The sequence below is a fragment of the Macrobrachium nipponense genome, chromosome 41, assembly GCF_015104395.2.
Source record: "Macrobrachium nipponense isolate FS-2020 chromosome 41, ASM1510439v2, whole genome shotgun sequence".
Taxonomy (NCBI): Eukaryota; Metazoa; Arthropoda; class Malacostraca; order Decapoda; family Palaemonidae; genus Macrobrachium; species Macrobrachium nipponense.
The window spans coordinates 33,816,512-33,840,739 of NC_061102.1; the positions used below are offsets into that span (position 1 = coordinate 33,816,512).

Below are 24,228 nucleotides of genomic sequence, written 5' to 3' on the forward strand. Positions count from 1 at the left end.
TCTCTCTTTTAAAGCCAGAATGCTCGTCATTCACGTATTTACTTTGAAGCCAATATGCATATTGACTCTCTCTCTCTCTCTCTCTCTCTCTCTCTCTCTCTAATGAAAGTATTATGTTTCACGGAATTCGTAGACTAACTACCTCTCTGTTCTTACCGAATCATCACTTCAGATGTGATCACCCTACCTACGTCAAGACTTCTGATCAACAAGTATGAATGGCTTACATATCTTAAATATTATGAACCAAAATACGCTAAGCTAGCCACCATAGATAGTACAATTGACAACATAAATTTGCGCAAAAATATATATGAGAGAGAGAGAGAGAGAGAGAGAGAGAGAGAGAGAGAGAGAGAGAGAGAGAGAGAGAGAGAGAGAGAGAGAGAGAGCCACTGTGACATTTCTAAACGTGACCACATGTGGCCGGTTATGATGAAAACAGCGACTGGTTAATGGAGTATTTTGAAACCTAGCAAAAGCCTTTCCTCCCTTTGCGTTGGAGGAGTAGAGGTATCTTCTCAGCCTCTTGGAAAACTCCTTCAAAACTGGAGTTAATGTTCAGCCTTCAACAGAAACCCCTTAAATATTATAGCCATCGTGCGTCAGATTACAGAGAAATATAGTTAAAAGCGAAATCTCAAACTTCCCAGAGAAAAGTGTAAATTGTTTTAAATCGTCAACTTTCAAAGGAATTATTCAAAGAGTAAACTTTCAAGGGAATTATTCATAAATTAAACTTTCAAGGCAATTATTCATAAAGCAAACTTTCACAGGAATTATTCAGAAAGTAAACTTTCAAAGGAATTATTCAAAACGTTAACATTCAAAGGAATTATTCAAAGAGTAAACTTTCAAGGGAATTATTCATAAAGTAAACTTTCAAGGGAATTATTCATAAAGTAAACTTTCAAGGAAATTACTCATAAAGCAAACTCTCAAAGGAATTAGTCAAAAAGTAAACTTTCAAATTAATTATTCAAAAAGTAAACTTTCAAAGGAATAATTCAAAACGTAAACTTTCAAATGAATTAGTAAGAAAGTAAACTTTCACCGGAATTATTCAAATCACTACTACATCATAAGTCAACAGAAAAAAAGAAATCCAAGAAGTTTACCATCCACGAATTTTACCGAACAAATCCATGATCACCCGTTGCTTTCAGAAATGTGAAAATATCACCACAAACTTTAAGTTAGTCGCATACCTAAGCATCAAGTGTTAAGAATAGATAACAACTGGCGCTGCCTCTGCTTTCGCCATTTTTTCGCGAATGAATATCTCAGGAAATCATCCTTCTAAAGTCGTGAATTTCCTCCTCCTCTCCTCCTCGCGTGACCAGGAGTCGTAGGAAATGACTGATTTGCATCGGGAGAGAAATTTCCTCCGGCGACATATTTGTTGTGATTCCCCAGACCACGAGACGGACTTCAGCCACTAATGAGAGGCGTTTTCAAGCCTCAATCCGCAGGGAGGCTCTGCGGCCACATGTGACTCCATACATCGGCACACGTAAGAATCAAACCCAGCGACTGAATTCAAACTCAGCGACTGACAAATGGAAACACAAAAGTCCATTGCAATCCTGAAATTACAACATTTTGAAACAGAAAATCTTCCTAACGTTTTCGCTTTCAGGTAATAAGTGTCATCACGATAACTGGCATCATAGGTACTATAGTAGATTCACATTAACCGTGCATTTGATATGTCTAGGCCAGTCCCTTACGACGCTCCTGATTAGCTGTTGATAAGCCAATCACAGGGCTGGAAACTCTCAGTCTCTCGAGAGTGTTCACATAGGCAGGATCTATGTTCCACCCCTCCTGAGGGATACTTTTGAAAATAGTAGCCCTCAGGAGAGGTGGAACATACTATAGATCCTACCTGTGTGAACTTTCTCTCGAGACAGTTTCCAGCCCTGTGATTGGTTTATCAACAGCCAATCAGGAGCGTCGTAAGGGATTGGCCTAGACATCAAATGCACGGTTGATGGGGATCTACTATACCTTTCCAGGCAAGAGATACATTGGTATTGTAGGAAGTCACTCCAAACGATCTTCGAGTAAATTGAATTGAACTGAATATGGAATTTAGGTCAAAGGCCAAGCACTGGTACCTATGAGGTTATTCAGCGCTGAACCGGAAACTGACAGTAAAAGGGTTGATATGTGTAACTGGAGGAAAACCTCGCAGTTGCACTATGAAGCTATTGTTCGGAGAGAGAAAGAGAACATGAAAGGAGGTACAGTAAAAGGAACAAAGGGGGTTGCAGGTAGGTGCCAAAGGCACGGTGCAAGGAGCCTTAAGTAATCCCTATAGTAAAACCACGTTCGTTTTCCCAAGCATCGTTGAATAAAATGTCATTATCTATTCGCGGTGAGCTTTTTTCGATGTATTAGATTATAACAGTTTTCTCCATATACCTTTGCAGTGACAGTACGGTGTAAAACGATTAAGCCAAGTACTGGTCAGGCAAAACGATTAAACCAAAACGATTAAGCCAAGTATACTGGTCAGGCCCACTGTGACTGCTGACCCAAGCGAGCATGCCCTGGTACTAAAAAATTAAATCTTTGTTCAACAAGACCACTGAACTGATTAACAGCTCTCCTTGGGCTGGCCCGAAGGATTAAGTATTTTTACGTGGCTAGGAACCCATTTGGTTACCTAGCAACGGGACCTACAGCTGATTGTGGGATCCGATTTACATTATATCGAAAATTGAATTTATAATCACCATAAATAAATTCCTCTGATTCCACGTTGGCAGGGCATGGAATCGAACTCGCGACTACTAGATCGGTAGGCAAACTTGTAACCCACTCGTCCAACGAGGAACGAGACCCGGTACTCACTGAATATATTGAGCAATAATCCTCTAAATCGTTTACAAACGATTCCAAATGGGATCAATTCCTAATCATACATTACGTAAAACTAGAAAAGTGAACGTTCTTCAAGTCCTGAAGATTTCTGTAAAACTTAAGTGTTTCATTTTCTGTTGGCTTGGTAGTCAGTTGAAAAATGAATGCCAACAACCGGAGGGGTAACGCTTTCCGAGGGCATCCCTTTGAATGGGAAGTACTACCCTTGTGATTAGAATGAAGACAGAAACGGATATGGCTAATCACAACAAAACTTGGCCCACAGATAGCCTTTCTAACCGACCAAAACAAAGGCAGAATCTGGTACTGCAGTCTCGAAACACAGATACTGGTACTGCCAAGGTCTAGACCAGGGGTTTTCAACCTAGGGTACGCCAAGGGTCTGTCAGGGGGTACGCGCTCCCCATGGCACTCGAATGAACGGTAGATGCCGACCTGGGATGTGCTTTAGCAAAAACTGCTCCTCGGCCAACTAAGATAGTTAATGAAAACAGTTTTAGCCATTTCATTAACTATCTTTGCAGCTGATGTAATAATAATAGATTTTGGTTTTGAAGTTCAGTACCATAACCCTGAAAATTTACTGCATAGCCAGAGGTACATAGTTATTAAAAATTTTCTTTATTTTTTATGGAATTCTTTATGTTTACAATATGATTGGTTGTGTCAGGAGAGTTATGTACTTACTTCCCCTCTGAACAGTTTTTCTGAGTTGGTTTTGTTATCCACGTTTTACAAAGTGAAGAGGGTACATTACTGAATCAGTAATTACGAATACCCGAAAGGGTACGCAGGGAGGAAAAGGTTGAAAACCCCTGGTCTAGACTTTGGGTACTACAGCCTCGAAACACAGATACTATGGTAGATTCACATTAACCGTGCATCTGATGTCTAGGCCAGTCCCTTACGACGCTCCTGATTGGCTGCTGATATGCCAATCCCAGGGCTGGAAACTCTCGAGAGTTCACATGGGTAGGATCTATGTCTTTCAAAAGTACCCCTCAGGAGAGGTGGAACATACATTCTGCCTATGTGAACTCTCTCTCGAGAGAGACTAGAGTTTCCAGCCCTGTGATTGGCTTATCAACAGCCAATCAGGACCGTCGTCAGGGACTGGCCTAGACATCAAATCCACGGTTGATGAGAATCTGCTATAGTAATACAGTCTCTTATGTGGATACACACTTCCTCCTAAATGTATGCAAGCACACACCAGCTCCGAGGAAAACAAGCAGGGCTCCACACGCAACCTTCGCTCATCACCAGAGAGAAAGAAGATGCAAAAGCTCGCATCCTGCCCCAGACAGTATAGAACCGGTTATGAGTCTTACCTCATGGCCGGTCGCCCTTTGCAGTTCTCACACCCTCCTGCAACCACAAGAACTTGCCCCCTTTGCCTCAGTCCATTCCGGTGCTGTATTTGGCACTGGGTGCGGGCATGCGGTCAGGTGGGCGGTCTCCGCTGACCCGTTGAAGGGCAGACGAGTCACTAAGCCACAACCCTCGCTCGATCCATGAATGAATCCAGTCTGTTTTGAAGGAAGCATGAATGAACAGCTAATTCTCTTGGGCCGTCAATGATGAATACTGGTCGTCGAGTCTTCTTGTATGTCCCTTAGAAAAATGAGTCATTTGTAATTGAAAATGGTATATGAAAGTTAATCTTACGATGTTAAGCTATGGCATGTCTAACAAAGATGACACATTTTTATATCAATCATTTTATCTCTACCACAAGCATCATGAAGCCAGGAGGAAGTCTCTACAAACTAGGAGAAAAGCCTTCCATGAATACTAATGAATTCATTTTAAATTAGATTCCTAAAGTAGATTCACATAACCAGAATTTGCTGTCCGTAGCTCAAGCATCGTATTCCAACCTGATTGTGAATGAGGTTCGTGCTATAGTATGTAGATTTACATCTACCGTGCATCTGATGTCTAGGCCAGTCCCTTACGACTCTCCTGATTGGCTGTTGATAAGCCAATCACAGGGCTGGAATCTCTCAGTCTCTCTCGGGAGTTCTCATGGGTAGGATGTATTTTCCACATCTTCTGCCCATGTCAATTTTCGAGAGTGTTTCCAGCCCTGTGATTGGCTGATCAACAGCCAATAAGGAGCGTCGTAAGGGACTGGCCTAGACCTCCAATGCACGGCTGATGTGAATCTACTATAGCCACAGCAGCGTTCAGCTGCAGGCAACAGCCGACAGAACGCAACGGAGACGTGACCTCGAATGAGGCTACGAAAATGAGGCTCCGTTCGGTTCTGTGCCCTTTCGACATCTTCGGGTCTTACTCAGAAGATCGTCACCCTTCTGGTGAAAGTGGATTTTCATCATTGGTCAAGTTATACGCCTATGCGATCGTCGTCTGTCTGGTTCACTTTTACTTTCCCACCTGAGAACGGTTCATGCGAGGGTTTTTTTTTTCATTATTCAAACAAGGAATAGATTTTTGCCAAAACTTGCCAAATATGAAAGGCGCTTTCTCTCTCTCTCTCTCTCTCTCTCTCTCTCTCTCTCTCTCTCTCTCAGAAGAAGAAGAAGAAGAAACGACGACGATGACTTTAAGCAGTCCAGGATCTTGCGAATTTGATAACTTGTCATAATTATCGTACAGCGTCGCCGCACATACGTTCACTAATGTTCTGAGTCTGATGACTATATAGTAATCTCGGGAGAGAGAGGGAAAGAGTACAGCAACTCTTGCATCACACAAGAGAAAAAAAAAACTTGAAGCATGACGATACATGAGGATTAAGCAGAAGATTATGTCATGTTTTGGACGACCTCGAAAAGGACACCTGATACATCTTGAGGTGCTGCCAGATGACAAAGCGAGCACCTTGCGCCCCGAATTAGCCAACATGGTCCCTCCACACACGGGGGCTTCAAGCAAGATTCCAAAACCAGACGAAGATGAATGATTGGCTGCCTTCGTACTATACAATGACGTCATCAGCGGTGGAAAATAAAATGACAGTGTTTTGAATTGGAATATAGACTTTAGGCCATAGGCCAAGCGCTGGGACCTATGAGGTCAGTCAGCTCTGAAAGGGAAATTGCCATTAAGTAGTCTGATATGTGTAACACGAGGAAAACCTCACAGTAGCACTATGAAACAATTATTAAGAGGGGATGGAAAGTCTGATGGAAGAAAGAGAATATGAACGGAGTTACGCTAAAAGGAATTAAGTTACAGCTAGGGGCCGAAGGGACGCTGCAAAGGCCCTTGAATAATGCCTACAGCGCACCACGTGAGGTACACTGACGGCACTACCACCCACACCCCCCACCCAAGGGAATTACATTGTTTTTCAGAATAATCTGTTTTAAAACAGAATAATCCCAATAGTTTTTCTCACTAAAACGATGCAATCTAAATTGCATTGAATAATAACAATAGAATATTGCACAGTATATTTTTCAACAGCAGTGTCGTTCTGTAAGTATATAATTTCCGAGACGAATTCAGAACCACGCTACCCACCAGTTCAAAATATAAATTCAGTGACAGGTGCGCGAAAATAACAATCAGTGCTTTACTACATAATAAAATCATCAGAAGACAGTAGTTACTTTCTCTAAGTCATTCACTACCACAGGACAAAACAGTCTTATAAAGTGTACGTGTGATTTTTGTGATTGATTGCTTGACAAAGACTATGCCATTTAATAAAAATAAAAAAAGTGACAGCAGCCGTAGATCATTTTACACCGAATTATTCTTAATTCTAATCCGTTTTGTACGGTGCGTGGTCGACATTGTTTTGTTTGAATGGTGTTTTTACGTAGCATGGAACCAGTGGTTATTCTGCAACGGGACCAACGGCTTTACGTGACTTCCGAACCACGTCGAGAGTGAATTTCTATTACAAGAAATGCACATCTCTAACCCCTCAGTGGAATGCCCGAGAATCGAACTCTCGGTGGCCGGTCAAGACCATACCGATCATGCCACTGCTCGACGGGATAGGAATGGAATGGAATATAAGATTTTGGCCAAAGGCCGAGCTGGAACTTACTACGAGGTCATTCGGCGCTGAAAGGGAAATTGAGGGTAGGGAGGTTTCAAAGGTATAACATGAAGAAAACCTCGCGGTTGCACAATGGAATAATATCGTTAGGAGAGGGTAGAATGTTAAGATGAAAGAAAAAAAATCAGAAAAGGGAATGAAAGTAGTTGCAGCTAGGGGCCGACGGGACAATGCAAGCAACATAAAGCAAAGACTACAGTACACTTCGTGTGGTGCGCTGGTGGCTTTAATCCAACCTCCTTGCGGCCCCCGCCCCCCCAGCCCCCGCCAACCCCACCTCACTGGGACAACGGGACAGGAGTCCAGTGTACTCTGTTGGAGAGGGGGCGTGTGCTATAAATTAAACAGCGAAATCAATGCTCGTTCATTTTAATGCAATATAAGCATATATATATAAAGCTGCTGCCTGAAGAAAAAAGTCCAATCAGCTATCTACCAACATCTAAGAACAACAAAAGGTAAACGCTTATCAACTGACGAGTTTTAACGATATATTTCAATAAAACACCATCGCTAAAAAAAAAAAAAAAAAAAAAGCTAAATTAGCTCATTCGACGGCCGAAGATACTGAAGAGCTGAAGAAAAACTCCATAAAAAAATCCAAAGCGAACTTCATAAAAACTGCAGCACTTTCATTTATTTCGACTGACCCTGGAACACACACACTATGCAATTACCAAAAACCTGTTATATGCAACCCCAAACATTTAGCCCAAAGTGTACTGATGCGAATCTTGTTCAGGTTATCTTTGTGATTTTCATGAAGATTTTACAATATTCCCTTTGCTTTTGGTGGGCATTTTCTCTCCTCTTTCCTGTTGATCATTTCTTCAATATTTCCTGCAGCTTTTACTTTCTCCCGTTTCCCCTGGGTCGTTTCCTCTCCTGTTTTATATAAACAAGGGTATATTCTATTTTGTGGAAACTTCAAGCAAGCTAACTACGAATTGGCCTATTCAGTATCAAATGAACACTAATTCTTAATAATAATAGTAACAATACTGACAGTGACAATGCCGGTTTTAACCCTGTTCTCCAATTTGATCAAATTGGGCCTCTCCCTGTAGCGGGGCCCCGCGCGAGTGTTACCGTCCGAAGCCTTTTCTGTTTTCTAGAAGGAATAAACCGCTACAGATAACATGAAATGCAGAATGGGGAAGTATTATTCCTCACATTAATATGCAGACCATATTAAGAGAAAATTTTCACTTGGAGAATCTTTTTTATGTCAGACAAAAAAATCATCTTCATTTCTATAATAATAATAATAAATAATAATAATAATAATAAATAATAATAATAATATAAATAATTAATAATTAATAATAATAATAATGAGTAAGAGTAACAAATATTTTCTATCTGGGCCCCGCAATTGCTGGCACCGGCCCCGGACAGCGGCGAACAGCCAGACGTTGGCAAACAAAAATTTTGTCCATCCTGCTTCTCCTCTGAAACAAGGCCTAATGCTGCACTGGAAATCTGGCTTAGCGCCCTAGCATCGAACGCAAGGAAACTCTTACATGACCTTTGGTGTGTGCCCTTAAACTGCTGCTCTCAGTTGAGTTTATCAAGGTAGATTTATGTAGATTCTTGGCATTATGCCAGTTCCTCGTTGGACGAGTGGTCTACGAGCTCGGCTACCAATCCGATGGTCCGAAGTACGATTCTCGGCGCGGCCAACGTGGAATCATTACTTGGTATAATGTGGTTCGGATCCCACAATATGCTGTAGGTCTCGTTGCTAGGTGACCAGCTGGTTCCTAGCCACGTAAAGATATCTAATCCTTCTGGCCAGCCCCAGGAGAGCTGTTAATCAGCTCATTGGTCTGGTAAAACTATGCCAAGGGCAACTAAGGCCATTCAGCGCTAAAAACAGAAATCGACAGTAAAAGGTTTGACATGTGTTACAGGATGAAAACTTCGCAGTTGCACTATGAAACATTGTAGGAGAGGGTGGACAGTAAGATAGAAAAAAGAGAATATGAACGGAGGTACAGTAAAGGGAAAAAGTAGTTGCAGCTAGGGGCCGAAGGGACGCTGCAAAGAACCTTAAATAATACCTACATTGCAACGAATGAGGTGCACTGATGACACTAACCCCCCCTACGGGGGAAGTTTATCAAGGTACCACAGCCTCGTAATGGAAACAAGACAAGACATAAGGATGTGAATCAGCTCACTTTTTTTAAACGAGAGAACTAAAAGGAATTTTCAATAAACAGAAAAGACAAAATATTGCAGTAAAAATTCCACAGGTCTGCTGCATTTATCTTTCACATAGAGAGATAAGGATTTTTTTTTTTGTTTCGTTATCTAGTATATTCAGTCAGTGACGTTAAACGTAATAGATGATGTTTCGGGTTACTTATAAAACTGCGTTCGTGTTAAAAGACATATTTAGTTTTTACTTTCTCTTCATTCACCTCCAGCGTCACAGACGTTTAGACTCAGACATTAAATTTCATAACATTTCATAATGGCATTCAATACAGCTGAAACTCACTTTTGGAAGTTAATAGTCTTGCTCTGGCTTGCTTCATATTAGGGGAATACACACTCAATAATAATAATAATAATAATCAATAATAATAATAATAATAATAATAATAATGGTTGCAGGTCCACAATAATATAGCATGTGAGTATATGGTCTTTAATGGATATTATAAGCTTTCGAACCTTGTATTAGGTTCATCTTCAGTCAAGTGAACATTATGACTTTAAAAGTTATATTACACATGCTATATTATTGTGGACCTGCAACCATTGTCCTAATTTTCGACACGGAAAACTGTGCCCACTAATAATAAAGAAAATTCAAGACACACCGAAACAATCCCTTAGTGTAGCAGGTTTGGACAATTCACTTTCCACACGAAGTTACTCCAAAAGACGGAAATACCTCGCGCAGCTGGCAGTACAGAGGAGATTGTAAGATTTAGCCGTGCGTGTAAAATGCAAACATGTGCTTCTTTAGCAAACAATGTACGTGATCTTTTTTTTTTTCTAAAACCATTAGAGTGAGACATTACTGTAGCAGTAACTTATAGCGAGCAAAATAAAACACCACAGGATTATATTCACTTAACCTGCATAGACCGGTTAGGCCTATACAAAAGAAGCAGGAAACGAAGGACGAAAAGAGCCTTCATAAACACGAAGAATGACAACGCCAAGTGCAAGTCACCAATCAATCGTGAATGATAGATCAAAATTAGGAATGATAAAGTTAAATATAAACAATTAAATATCAGAAAGAAATGATTTTGAAGCTTAATACTATATAGAAATAAATCAATTGGAACTCTACAAATGGATGCACCGCAACTGACAACATACAGTTTTGTCTGTAAAGATTCCTTCTTCTATCCAAAACAAGATTGGACAGTGACAGATTTCTTTTTTCATCAAATGCACGAGATGATATTCACCGAAGCGAAGCCGATGAAAACAATAGTCTCTTTCTCTTGGCGTTGCTCCTTTCACACGAGAGAGAGAGAGAGAGAGAGAGAGAGAGAGAGAGAGAGAGAGAGAGAGAGAGAGAGAGATTCTTCAAGCACAAAAAACAAAGTGAAGAAACAGAAACACCTCAAAATATACATAGTCACATTTTAAAATACCTCCTTTTTTCATGAATGCTTAAAATGAAAGACTAACTCATCTTAAAAAACACATTCATGACACACAGTACAGGTACAGGAAGTCTTAAGAAAGTTCATTCTTGTGCTTCTGACAGCCCACTGGTACCTGGCATGGTACCCAATATCCGCAGGCAGAACTTTTAAGACACGACTGAGAGGTGAACGTTAGACTGAATTCGTAAAACAAGAAATTCGAGAAATGAAATGCAGTCTTTTTTTTCATTAGAGAAAATATGCAATATTTTAGTTTTAATAGTATCGTATGCTGAATTTCATCAAAGTTGCCTTAAATTTACCAGTACTTAAACATTTTAGCGTGTACATTTTACAAATAATCTGCGCATTTCAATGTTAATATTTTTCTGTAGTTACCCGTGAAAGATTTTATTAGTATATCTATCTTTTATTAACCTTCATTTTATGCAGCCTATATCTGAACTACCAAGAAGTTGCCAAAGTGACGTGTTGTAGTTGGGGGAGGGAAATGTCACCGATGTTGAAATTTCACGAAAACTACACCTGTATTGTCTTACCACTGACTCTGACTCTCTTGCTCTACGGTTTGAATTGAAATTGAAACGAGAATAGAATTTAGGCCAAAGGGCAAGCATTGCGAGCATTCAGCGCTGAAACGGAAATTGACAGTAAAAGTTTGAAAGGTGTAACAGGAGGAAAACCAACGCAGTTGCACCATGAACCAGTTGTTAGGAGAAGGTGGAAAGTAAGATAGAAAAAAAGAGAATATTAAAGGAGGTACAGTAAAAGGGATGCTCTATGGTTTGGACGTGAGCCTTCTCTTACACAAAAACCACATTCATAAGAAAACAAAAACTCAAAACAAAATATGATTAACACATCTCTTCTCCAGCTCATATTAAGGATGGGGTAGTTGGTTGAAATGACCACGATGATTTGGAATGACATTTTATAATATGTAGTTCTCTGGGAAGAAGTGACCCGAATGTGTCTAATCACGAAGTCTCATAAGGCTGAGGAGTGAGGTCCTACATCTGTGACCCTCACTGAGAAAATAACTCCATCACAAGTATTTCGTTTTACATGACCGGTCCTGGATCTAACATTGAATATGCTAAAGTAAAAGTTAACTCGTATGAAGAGGAAAGATAAAACCCGAATAGCCACAATAAGGCAAACGAACGATGGTACAAATCACGGTCCAGATAGAACCGCCACGGAGGAAAATGAAAAACGAGAACTGCCTGAGATCTTAATGGTCTTAACGACCCTTTACTAAAGGGTCGTTAAGACCGGATGATCTCAGTACCTTTATCTATATAACATACCATCACGTCTTCTATATTTCGTGATGAAGTTATTAATAAACTATGCCCTTTTATATAACAGTGGGATAAAGCACGTTTGTGGAATTTCACTTCCATGCATAAATTCTCTCTCTCTCTCTCTCTCTCTCTCTCTCTCTCTCTCTCTCTCTCTCTCTCTCTCTCTCTCGTCTCTCTCTCTCTCTCTCTCTCTCTCTCTCTCTCTGTGCCAGAAAGAGAAATATAATATCACGAATACGGGAAAGCACCAGAGCAAAAATAATATGGTAAACTGTGACATAATTACCCAGAAGCTCTCTGGCACCTAAATTAAATTCTGTCACACTGGGCCTGACGTAAATGCAATGAACACGAACCATTGGGCTACATAAGGCCTAGAGCCAAATTCGAGTCAGCAGATACCTCACGTGGATGAAGTTTATGGATGTCGGCGATATTTTTAATTTGACTTCACATTCCATTTTCATATGATTGACGACTTCAGGATTGTTGACTGAATAATTCTAGTGATCTGAAGAACTAGAGATTTCAGTCCGACAATGATAGACTTTTATTACAGCTAACGCTGACTGGTTAATAGCCAAACTGACTAAACAAGAACAAATAAAGCACGTGTCGGTTTTAGGATGTTTTTATAATTAATAATTGGGCAATTGACCAAACCGATTTCAACATAAACAAGAAAGTAGACATTTTCTCAGTAATTAGGACTAACTGGCTAAAGAATCCAACTGGTTTCGCCACAATAACAATTAACAATTACAAGCAAACATTTACCCAAAACAAAACCACCAAACAACAATTTTGTATGAAAAAAAAAAAAAAAAAATAGAACCCTTGCTTTCGAGAAACAGACGAAAAGACGAGTGCCTCAAAACACATCATATAGTAACTAGGGCTAACTGTCTAAAGAATCCAACTGGTTTCGCCACAATAACAACAAATAAAGAGTTACTTCAACAAACAACAAACAACTGGATATAAATAAAAGTGAGAACCTGCTTTCGAGAAACAGACGAAAAGACGAGTGCCTCAAAACATCAAACATAATTCACCATCTTGATTCCAGACCACCATGATGTTTTTTATAATTAATAATTGGGCAATTGACCAAACCGATTTCAACATAAACAAGAAAGTAGACATTTTCTCAGTAATTAGGACTAACTGGCTAAAGAATCCAACTGGTTTCGCCACAATAACAATTACAAGCAAACATTTACCCAAACAAACCACAAACAACTTTGATAAAAAAAATAGAACCTGCTTTCGAGAAACAGATGAAAAGACGAGTGCCTCAAAACATCATAGTAACTAGGGCTAACTGTCTAAAGAATCCAACTGGTTTCGCCACAATAACAACAAATAAAGAGTTACTTCAACAAACAACAAACAACCTGGATATAAATAAAAGTGAGAACCTGCTTTCGAGAACAGACGAAAAGACGAGTGCCTCAAAACATCAAACATAATTCACCATCTTGATTCCAGACCACCATGATGTTTTTATAATTAATAATTGGGCAATTGACCAAACCGATTTCAACATAAACAAGAAAGTAGACATTTTCTCAGTAATTAGGACTAACTGGCTAAAGAATCCAACTGGTTTCGCCACAATAACAATTACAAGCAACATTTACCCAAACAAACCACAAACAACATTTAAAAAAAAAAAAAAAAAAAAGATAAAAAAAAAAAAAAAAAATAGAACCTGCTTTCGAGAAACAGACGAAAAGACGAGTGCCTCAAAACATCATATAGTAACTAGGGCTAACTGTCTAAAGAATCCAACTGGTTTCGCCACAATAACAACAAATAAAGAGTTACTTCAACAACAAAACAACAAACCACCTGGATATAAATAAAAGTGAGAACCTGCTTTCGAGAAACAGACGAAAAGACGAGTGCCTCAAAACATCAAACATAATTCACCATCTTGATTCCAGACCACCATGACGCCGAAGGGGATCAAGTCTCGCCCGCCCGCCACCCTCCCCGTCTTTCCCTGCATCCCACAGCATAGCGAGAAGGATCAAGGCATAGCCAGTAATGAATATTAGAAGCCATAAAAGATATGATCGTAATGCGCTTACGAAGGGAAGGGATGGGTGGGGACAGATACCTGAACTGGTTCTAAGAACAGTTAATAGTCTCAGTTACATACTCTAACGTTTCAACTGAGCGTCTCGAATTATGAAACAACTGTATAACCGAGAAAGGACTGAATTGGCGTCATTTCAGAATAAACTGCTCATCAAAGTTTTTGTAAACAGCACCTCATAATTCGTTCTAAATCCTCTCTTAAATGAAGTTAAGTTTCTATAAAGAACAAACGCCCTATCGTTGGACGGAAGTGAAATGCCAGGCAAAAATAAAAATTGTCAAACACTAGGCGAAAATCATCCCGTACAGAACAGATCTATGTAAAAAAAAAAAAAAATTATCTTCTTAACGACAAGCTGCACCATTTTTCAAAGTGTAGATTTTATTGTGTTACCCGGTAACTGACACAAATTAAAACAAAAGACCAGACACCGTTTCTTAAATAAAAAAACATACATATAGTATATATATATATATATATATATATATATATATATATAGAGAGAGAGAGATTCACCTTGCAATCAATTTAGGAAGCTTTGATAAATATCAAACAAGCGGCAAGATTAACAAAGGGTGTTGTACCTGGGGTCAGGACTAACCCTGTACTGTTTTAGTTGTAATGGCAGCCCATCAGTTATAATGATGTTTTAAATAAGACTCTGAAAGTCTCTGCACAATCTAATATAGGACAAATGAATTTGTAGGTCGCACACGGAGCCTACGGTGGAGCGGGATACAAAAAGAGAAAAATCCACTGTGTGACTTAATTTTCCTTAATTTTCCTACAGCCAATGACCGAGCGCTCAGACTTTAAATCCACACGTACTTATGTCTTTTACATAGACATGTAGTACTATATATGCGTTCTGAGGTGAAATAATCGTAAGTCTCGATCGATTATCTTGCGCGTGAAACAGCAGACTTCTTCAAATGTGCTCTCATCCTCTTCAACCAAACTTCAGGTAAGAAGATACGTGTACAAGCCGATTTCTGCGACAATGAGAAATCAGGAATCCTGGTTCGCCACTTCCCTTGATTCAGAGTAAAAATTCAGTCATTGTTTTTACGCCATGAAAAGTAGCCCCCGAAACTGGCTACGGAAAAATGATGCTGACAGAATCCACCGACGACCTCTATATAAGCCAGGTGTTCGCATCTGACCTAATAAACTAACGGACCTTATCCAAGGCCGTTACGGGTCTCGAGACGGGTAACCGGAGACCCTCAGGGGGTACCGGGTCTCTCTCTCTCTCTCTCTGACACAGCTTTAATTGCAAAAGCTGCATTATGAACTTCTCTAAAAACATATCCCAATAGTTAACATAATAAATAGTGGAAGTAATACCATCGATTTGGCATCACTATGACAGAACCAACTCTGAGTAGTACTAATGGTTCAGTGATAGAACCAGCTCTAAATAGTACTAATGGTTCAGTGTGTTTTTATACAGACACAACTCTTCACTCTTCGTCTGTTGCTCTCCTATAACAAACTCCCTACTAATATTAGCAAAGAGTGCGGAGAAAGAGCAACGAAGAATGTGTCGGTTCCCAGACACCATCTTCTTGCACCGGAGATTCCTTCACACCAAATGCCAAGCTCAACCGGGCGACGTTTTCCAAATATCTTCAGCATATCTCCGGCTTTCCGGGTCGAGATCTGGTATTCAGAAATGCGGTCCCGTTAGAACAAGACGGAATACGCAATGAAATGGAAATAATAATACACGGAGAGGTTAAGAAAAAAGAAGGTAAAAAATGCGACGGTTTCCTCGGAGCAATCGAGTTTTCTGTACATCGGATGATCAAGACCACCGAAAATATAATTGTCGTTTGGTGTTCTCGGTATAATGCTGTATAAGCCGCGGCCCTTGAACTCTCAGCAGGCCTTGGTGGCCTGTGTCTTGCGTTGCCGGAAGCACGACCATGACTAAATTTAACCTTAAAATAAAAGCTACGAGGCTAGAGGGCTGCAATTTGGTATATTTGATGATTGGAGGGTGGGTGATCGACATACAGATTTGCAGCCCTCTAGCCTCAGTAGTTTAAGATATGAGAGCGGACAGAAAAAGTGAGGACGGACAGACAAAGCCGGCACAATAGTTTTCTTTTACAGAAAACTGCAGAGATAAGTATATAAAAAAAATCACCGCCCCAAATGAACTTGGCCAGAAGCAGGAAAATGTAAAGTGTGTGTGTGTGTGCGTGTGTGTGTAATCGAATAAAATCTATATATAAAAAAACCGCTCCTCATGAAGCAACTGCCATGACATTCGTGACGATGAAACATTTATCGTCAGATTTCGAAACACACTCAAGTGACACCCTGGTGTCGTGTCAGGCGCCGCCTACAGCCTTACAGACCCTGTTATTCAGGCGACTGCTATCGGAAGCCTTATCGAGGAACTGTTATCAGTGCTCGTTGACGTCCCCGACATTTTTCGAACACTACAAAATCAATGACACGGCAGAGACACGTTTGGTCTCATCAACATTTTGAAAACTGGCATAATATATAGCATATATTATATATATTATATATATATTATATAATATTATATATATATATATGTGTGTGTGTGTGTGTGTGTGTGTGTATTACGTGGCCAACTGTGCCTTATGAAAAATATCTAGGCTACGCAATCGCCAAAATATATGAATATCCTCTTATTCATTGATAGCAAACTTTGCTATTCAATGTCAGCTCTCAATCAATTTATGAGGTATTTAGGACAATGTTCCCTAAAACTTACATTATAATTTAAATACTATACTGACACTGGGCAATGCGTTCTTCTACTTGCATATAATTACAAGAAAAGTTAAGACAGTGTACGGAAAACTTGTACAGATATCTAGAAACCTGGTATTTTAGTATTCCGAGAACACCTTCGACGAGCAGTGAAGGGAGTGACTGATCCCTGGGTTGGATGCGCCATGCGTAACTTGCCAGTGTAGGTACTGTTACTGATTTCTTCTGCTAGAGATTTTTGCCGCTACGTAGTGTGTGCAGTCTGACGAGATATGCGATACATGGAAGCAAGATCTAGATGAACATGGAAGAACCCTTTTCAGTGTCAACAGGTCTGTCTGTGTGAGGTGGATATAAAATAAATGCCACGTCAATTTACCTTATAAAAGATTATAATTATATACGTATATACAACCTAGAGATAACACTGAATAAAAAAAAAAAAGGCTGAGACCTCCGAAAACCACGTAGAAGTTATGACGAGAGAAAAGAAGCTGATGGCATCAAGTTTGCGTAAATAAAACCCATCATACAAAGGAGAGCATGAAGAAACAGTCGATAATTTCGACATTAAAATCCAGAGAGCTAATATTTCAAAGCACAAGTCCACATGAGACTATGGCATTACTTTTACAAGGGAACTTGAAACCTGAGAAGAATAGTAAAACAAAAAAATGGTAGGTACCCTCTCGGCATTTCCCCAGAGAGAGAGAGAGAGAGAGAGAGAGAGGAAGTGCTGATGAAGGTTTGAGGTCAAACATGACCATAACGGGGAAGCAAGCTCAACGACATTCTCCCTGTAGCTACTTCGCGAGAAGTGGAGGTGGAGGAATAATCAGGATGCTTTCTTCTTCTTCTTCTTCTTCTTCCAAAAGGAATCTTCTACCGAAGCAGGTTACATATCCATGAATAGTTCACAGACTTTTTAAAATGTTATATAACAGAATTGGTATCGATCAATCTACTAGGCCATGTGAATCATGAGGAATAGCTCAAGACTCATTTCAGTTAAGAAGATGATTTTTGAACTTCAAGCTCCCAAGCCAAGCACTGGGGCAATGTAGGCCAATCTGCGCAGAAGACGGTGAAAAGGAGTTGGAGTGGTTGGACAGCACACTGAATCAGCAAGGAAGCAAGAATGGAGGTAAAATAAAAGGCTAAAAAGTGGCTGCAGCTAAGAGGTGATAGGACGCTGCAAACACCCTTCAGTAAATTATGTAAATACTATATAATAACTTTAAAGCTGCATTAATGTATTTTTTAATAAAATGTATAAAAAAATAATGCCTGCAGCACAGGCAACACTACCCTCCTACCCACTACGGAGATTCAATTTTTTAGGATTATTTATCACATCTTTTCTTGATAGTGAATATCGTAAAAATAATGACCCCCAAGAATATTAGTCCTAGATAACGAATCCCGAAAACTTCGCAGAATAAGATACCCATTTATATATATATATATATATGATATATAGTATATATATAGTATATGTTATATATATCATTATATATATATATATATTATATATTATATATATGTGTGTGTGTGTGTGTATGTATGTATATCTATATATATATATATATATAATATAAACCCGAAATGGCGTGATTAAATAAAATAAAAATCGAAAAACAAACTTTTATCAAAATAAATATCTGCGAAGCGTATGGCTGGAATCTTTCACCTCAAGGCGTAAAACAAAACCAGAAATTCAGAGTAAATTACTCATCTCCAGCTTACGCTCTAATTAAGTGCCGCCTACATGTTGCCCGGCCCCTAGTACAACAACTGTTTAAACTGTAACTTTTTTTATTGCCGGTAATCATCAACGAACTAAAGTTTGTTTCTTAGGAGTTCAGTAGCCCATGGCGAACTGCTTAGCCACCGGTAAATCCAATAATGCGAATTACGCCGATGCCTGATTGCATTTTTCACAATCTTTAATCTTACAAAATTCATATACTACAAAGTAAAAGCCAAATAATCGCAGGTATTAGGAGCGCTTTCTCTGCTCCTTAAAAACTCCGTGCACATCTGCCTAATGTTCTGGATTACACTGTTTATTCACTCATATTATTCCCTTCTCTTTGCTTTCCCTTTCTCTCATATATATACTCTATATTCTTTGAATCCCTGCTTTGAGAGTTGTAGGTGGTCTTTTAAGGCTTCTCCTTGTATATATAATGACATACATTAGCAATAAAATTGACAAACATGAAAAGAATATAATTCTAGTGCTTGAGGTAAATGCCGGTCTTTTCACCGAGTACGGAGTCACCACGGTCTAGGGAGTTCTCTGCCGTGAGAGCCACTACATAGTTCCCCGGGAGTTGTCACTGTGACTTTACACCAACACTATTCAGTTACAAACGAGGCTACTCAACAGGCTTGGATTGAACAAACATCACTGATCAGTAGAGAGAGAGAGAGAGAGAGAGAGAGAGAGAGAGAGAGAGAGCCATTTATCTTAAAATTCCCCTCTAGAAAAGCGGGAACGTTTGGTAAATTCTTCAGTAAAAAATAAGGACATTCAATAACTTCAATAGGACTGAGTGCTTGTTTATAATAAACCTTATGGTCGGGGCAACAATAAAGGTCACGTTTTTTTTTTTTTTTTTTTTGGTTGGGTATGTTATGTTTCAGTTAAGATGAAAATAACAAGCCGTATATAATTACTAAATTCAACGAAGAGTCGCGAACTTTAGGTGAAACCTTAAAAAAAGAAAAAAAATGCCTACAATACAAGAAACAAACCAGAAAATACAGCAAATTTAAGGTAAAACTTCATTCTGGCAAATTCATCTTTTATTCTTAGTAACTTTGCATAATGTATGGAGAGCCCACAATGGTTTGCTCGGAAGCACCGAAACTTGAGTAAATTCGAACTTTAAAAACGAAATTCCATACCGTAATGATACGTCATTTCTCCAAAATATTCGTCAAATTCCGAGAATTAACACTGTCACACTTCCACCCACGGTCCAGGTATATCTGGACCGTGCTTCCACCAGTTAACAGCGATTACTGCCGTATCGTACAGTACATCTGCAAGGCTATGGTATCATGTACCCTGTCGACGATACACCCCAGTTACCAGATGGGAGCAGAGAACGGGGTTGAGCGGTGGCCACGGGCCAAGCCGAATACTGATACGATTTACGTATGTTTCGCTATATCATTAAACCTCTATCGACCTATGCACAGATTTTTGTTTATTGTAACCACCTTTCTTAGATTCACATCAACCGTGCATTTGATGTCTAGGCCAGTCCATTACGACGCTCCTGATTGGCTGTTGAGAAGCCAATCACAGGGCTGGAAACTGTCTCTTTCGAGAGTTCACATGGGTAGGATCTATGCTCCACTTCTCCTGAGAGATACGTCTTTCAGGAGAGGTGGAACATACATCCTAACTATGTGAACTCTCTCGAGAGACAGAGCTTCCAGCCCTGTGATTGGCTTATCAACAGCCAATCAGGAGCGTCGGAGGGGACTGGTCTAGACATCAAATGAACGGCTGAAGTGAATCTACTATAGTACTTTGTCGACTGCTGGTTGGTAGCAATCAGGGCATCAGTGCAGTAAATGGTATGTAGGAAAAAAATTAATAAAGTATACATATAAATGTGCATCATTTTAATATTACACATTTAAAATAAAAAAAATCCTAACCGACAAACAATGGAGAATGGACACTAAATGTCAAAGATCTGGAGATTTTGCCCCTTGTTTCCCTTCATTGTTGTTCACTGCCACTTTCTGAGGCTTTCCTCGCGAAGCTTTGTTTGTATCGCGACATTTCTAATGACAGAACGGAAGACCACGAGAAAAAAAAAATTCACTTCAAAGAGAGAGAGAGAGAGAGAGAGAGACCTGACGAAATACTTCCAACTTCATATACCACCATCCAATACTTAGAATACAGCTTATTGTAAAACACAACATTAGTTCATAACAAAAAGTATGCGTATAAGGACACTCTACAACGCATTATTTCTGTCCTCACGCGAATCCACCCAATGGATACGTCTACGGCTGGGAACGGCCAGTTACACCCTTAACCAATGTTAGCCAACACCCAAAGGCATACGCCTCTGTCACGCCTACTGCTCACATGTGCTATAGTTACCTTTAAACGAGAGAGAGAGAGAGAGAGAGAGAGAGAGAGAGAGAGAGAAACTGGAAAAAGAGACTGCAATGTCCAAGTGCACTCGGCCCTTAAAAGCTCGGCCAAGGTCACCTGCAACCTGAGTGGTTGCAATTTTTTTTTCTCTCCCTCTGAAACCAACGAATAAAGCTTTATGGGGCACCATTTAATGCCTCTTCGTCTGACTCGGCCTAGAACAAAATCTTGAACAGCTTTCACTGAAATCATCACTTTACTCATAACTTTCGTATTTTAGCAAACACACTCACACATAATGATATTTGTCCTCGCGCTGACAAATGAAAAAAAAGGGGTTCTGATTTTTTTGTAATGATGACCCAGCTCTTCAATGGTGTCTTGACAACTGCCTTTCATTAGAAAAAAAATACATTTACAATCAAACTAAATAAATAAATTAAAAAATTCATTGCATCCGAAAATACCAAGGATTTTTGTTGCTAACTAGCCTAACCACAGACGTTGTACAGAAACCATAAGCTCAGCCAACTGCATACAACCTTCAAATTGCTATTACGACTTAAGCAATTCACTTCACCAAGGGATTATAAGTTGGTCCGAGAGAGAGACGACGACGAAAACAAATGCATACGGAGGGTATGTCATTTCCATTCTTTCCAGACAGACCTCCTGTTACGAAATCCGGGCATGTAATCTTGCAGTACTCTTCAGTTTCTCTGTCTTTTCATACGCCAAACATAACTTGGCGGGCATCACGAATGACCTCCTGGATGACCTATTAGCAATGTTTACCCTACAAACTAAACTGGAATTCCAACCATTGATCTTGATCATTTAACGAGACGAAGTTTTCTGTTCAAGGCAATTATTGCCAGATCTTGTTGCCATAGGAGCCACTGTAAAACTGTGGTCTATACCGAGAATCTGAACTGAACTCAATAACCCGGAGAGGCGGAGACGCAAACCCAAATAACATGCACGGGAACCACATCGAATTACCCATGGGAAGCCAACAACTATTCACTTGTCCAGTTGATTAACCACATGAAATGGCAAGAAGAGAAATTGGAATTGCAGTAAACTGAGCCGCCTCTCTCTCTCTCTCTCTCTCTCTCTCTCTCTCTTATGGCCAAAAACCTTGTGGTTGGATAAGGTCTTCGCTTCCGTTGGCTATTATAGATTTTGCCTCTGTGGCCTCTTAAAGGCATTTGCTTTGGTGACTGGTTCCTCCAACGATGTTTACCCAACGAGTTGTTTCAACGAGGCATGTTCCAACCGTTCTCCTTCGCGTATAGACTGAACGAACGAAAGCACAATGCTCACACGGGTGACTGTGTCTATTATGGTCGGCACGTTGTAAACAAGTCAACTCTAATGGCTGAAAAGCAGTTTTTTTTTCCTGTTAAGCTAATTGATTGGGATGAATGAACAGTAGCTACTAAATGACAATAATTTCCAGATGTATGGAATGAATGCTAATGGGCATACGCCTATTCTAGGCAGTCAAAGTTTGTTCTTACATCAGGCAAGTATCCTCAAAGGCCAAGCCTCCTGAAGAAAATCAGTAAAATTATCAGAAGCTGACGCCTTTTTGAAAAGACATGTCCCCTCTACTGCTTGCGTACGTTGTCTTAGCAGTTAATTCCGTCGAGGCAACTCGTAATGCTAAACGCCGTTGGAGCAAACTAGGTCTAATGTGACTCCCCATCATTTATTTGCATTTGTGGCCAGCAAGTACTTTTTAAAAGTAGTATTTGATTTTCATGTATATCTGCTACTCCTGTAATGTACTGACCCCTATGTGAACATGGGCTTATGAAGTATGTGAAATAATAAAAGTTTGATAAACCCATCCGTGCGTAACATTCACGTAGGCCTATCGTTCTTTTCAAGAATATAACTTAAAAATCCTCCGGATACCTTTAATGCCAAAATACCAGTCCCATAAGAATTTCTTTTCATTATTAAACTTTTAATTTTGATCTTTTCTAACCATATTTTTTAATATTTACGTATCAGCAACTAAATTCTGCATGAATTATAATGATTGGAGTTTCAGAGTCCATCCTAAAAGTGCGATCGCTTATATTTCTAAACTGTAAAGGAACTTGGTTATCAGCTTCCATTCTTCACAAATCACACATCGCAACATTACCGGATGCAGGTTGCTTAAAAATGGCTTGAATTAAATTTTGATAGTATCCTGGAATACTATGCGGAATGTTTTGAATCAACCATTGGCTGGAAAGGAGGCTAGTTTAAACCGGTACATTAACATGCTTCATATGTAACTTAATTTTCCTTGCCAAAATCAGGCCATTAACGGATGGCAAGTTTGAAACAAAATGGGTAGTACTAACTGGACTTAGACCCATGTTTATCATAACTACTCCATTAATATCCAGATACCAACTGTCGTCTCTCCGTCTAAGAACTGGAGGCAGTAACAAAGGAGACATAAATTCGAAGTTTAATACATTTGAATGACCTAACAGGCAACGTCAGGGTCGAACTGGCTATCCTCCTGTGACAACTGCAGTTACGAGCCACAGCCTTCGTAAATCAAAGGAAAACGAATGACCAGACCAGGCTAGGGCAGGCTACCTGTCTGACCCACATCCCGAAAATCAGCCACTACTGCTACCTAAGACCAGCCTACTTAGACTCTGGCTACCTGGACAAGGCGTCGTCGTTGTCGCTCAGGCTCCCCAAACCTTTCCCGGACTCGGCGGAAAATAAAATCATTTCCGTCAACAAAGGGGCGTTCTAGAAGGTCACTCACGAAGCAGTTCGCGTCAGAAGGAGGGGCAGGCATGAATGGGGGCATCTGCCCGACTCGGCCAAACCAAAACAGGTGGGCGGAATTGGAAGAATTTCAACTAGGAAACAGGTACTTACCCAAAACACTCTCCTTCCTCGCGTTGGTTCACGTATACTGATAAATCCCTATATCATGTTTATCCAGGACACTGCACTTAACAAAATTCAGCTGAAAAACCGGAAGTCAGTCTCTCAACACTATTCCCAAACGCGCAGTGAGTTGGCCCTTTAAAATCCTCAAAACCGAAAAGGTGTGCTCACTTCACCCAACTGAACAGACTGGTTGACTTTAGCAATTGAGCCGCAGGTGAGGTGGGGGCTCCGCGCACAGGTAGAGCAGCACGCCGCCGACTACAGGGAATCGTTCACTACGACACTAAATGTGGCGCTCATCTCTAACTCCGCTTTTTTCAATTTTTTCTTGCATTTGTATCACACCTTTCAGCCTAGCACAACTTCATCTATTGCGTCTTCGCTTTGCCTTTGAAAACCGTTATTTAGGTGCCTGAGACTGACAGTCAAGATACCGTTTAGCAACAAAA

General features: G+C 39.9%; 1 protein-coding gene across 8 annotated transcripts in view; it reads right to left on the reverse strand.

Moving 5' to 3' along the window:
- Positions 1–23,978, reverse strand: part of LOC135212661 (epidermal growth factor receptor kinase substrate 8-like protein 1) — a 273,346-nt gene extending 249,368 nt beyond the window's left edge. For all 8 annotated transcript variants that reach the window (XM_064246307.1, XM_064246306.1, XM_064246303.1 and 5 more), the window contains exon 1: positions 23,765–23,978. The gene's annotated coding sequence lies outside the window, so the exon portion shown is untranslated. The remainder of the gene's footprint in view (positions 1–23,764) is intronic.
- Positions 23,979–24,228: the final 250 nt, after the last annotated feature.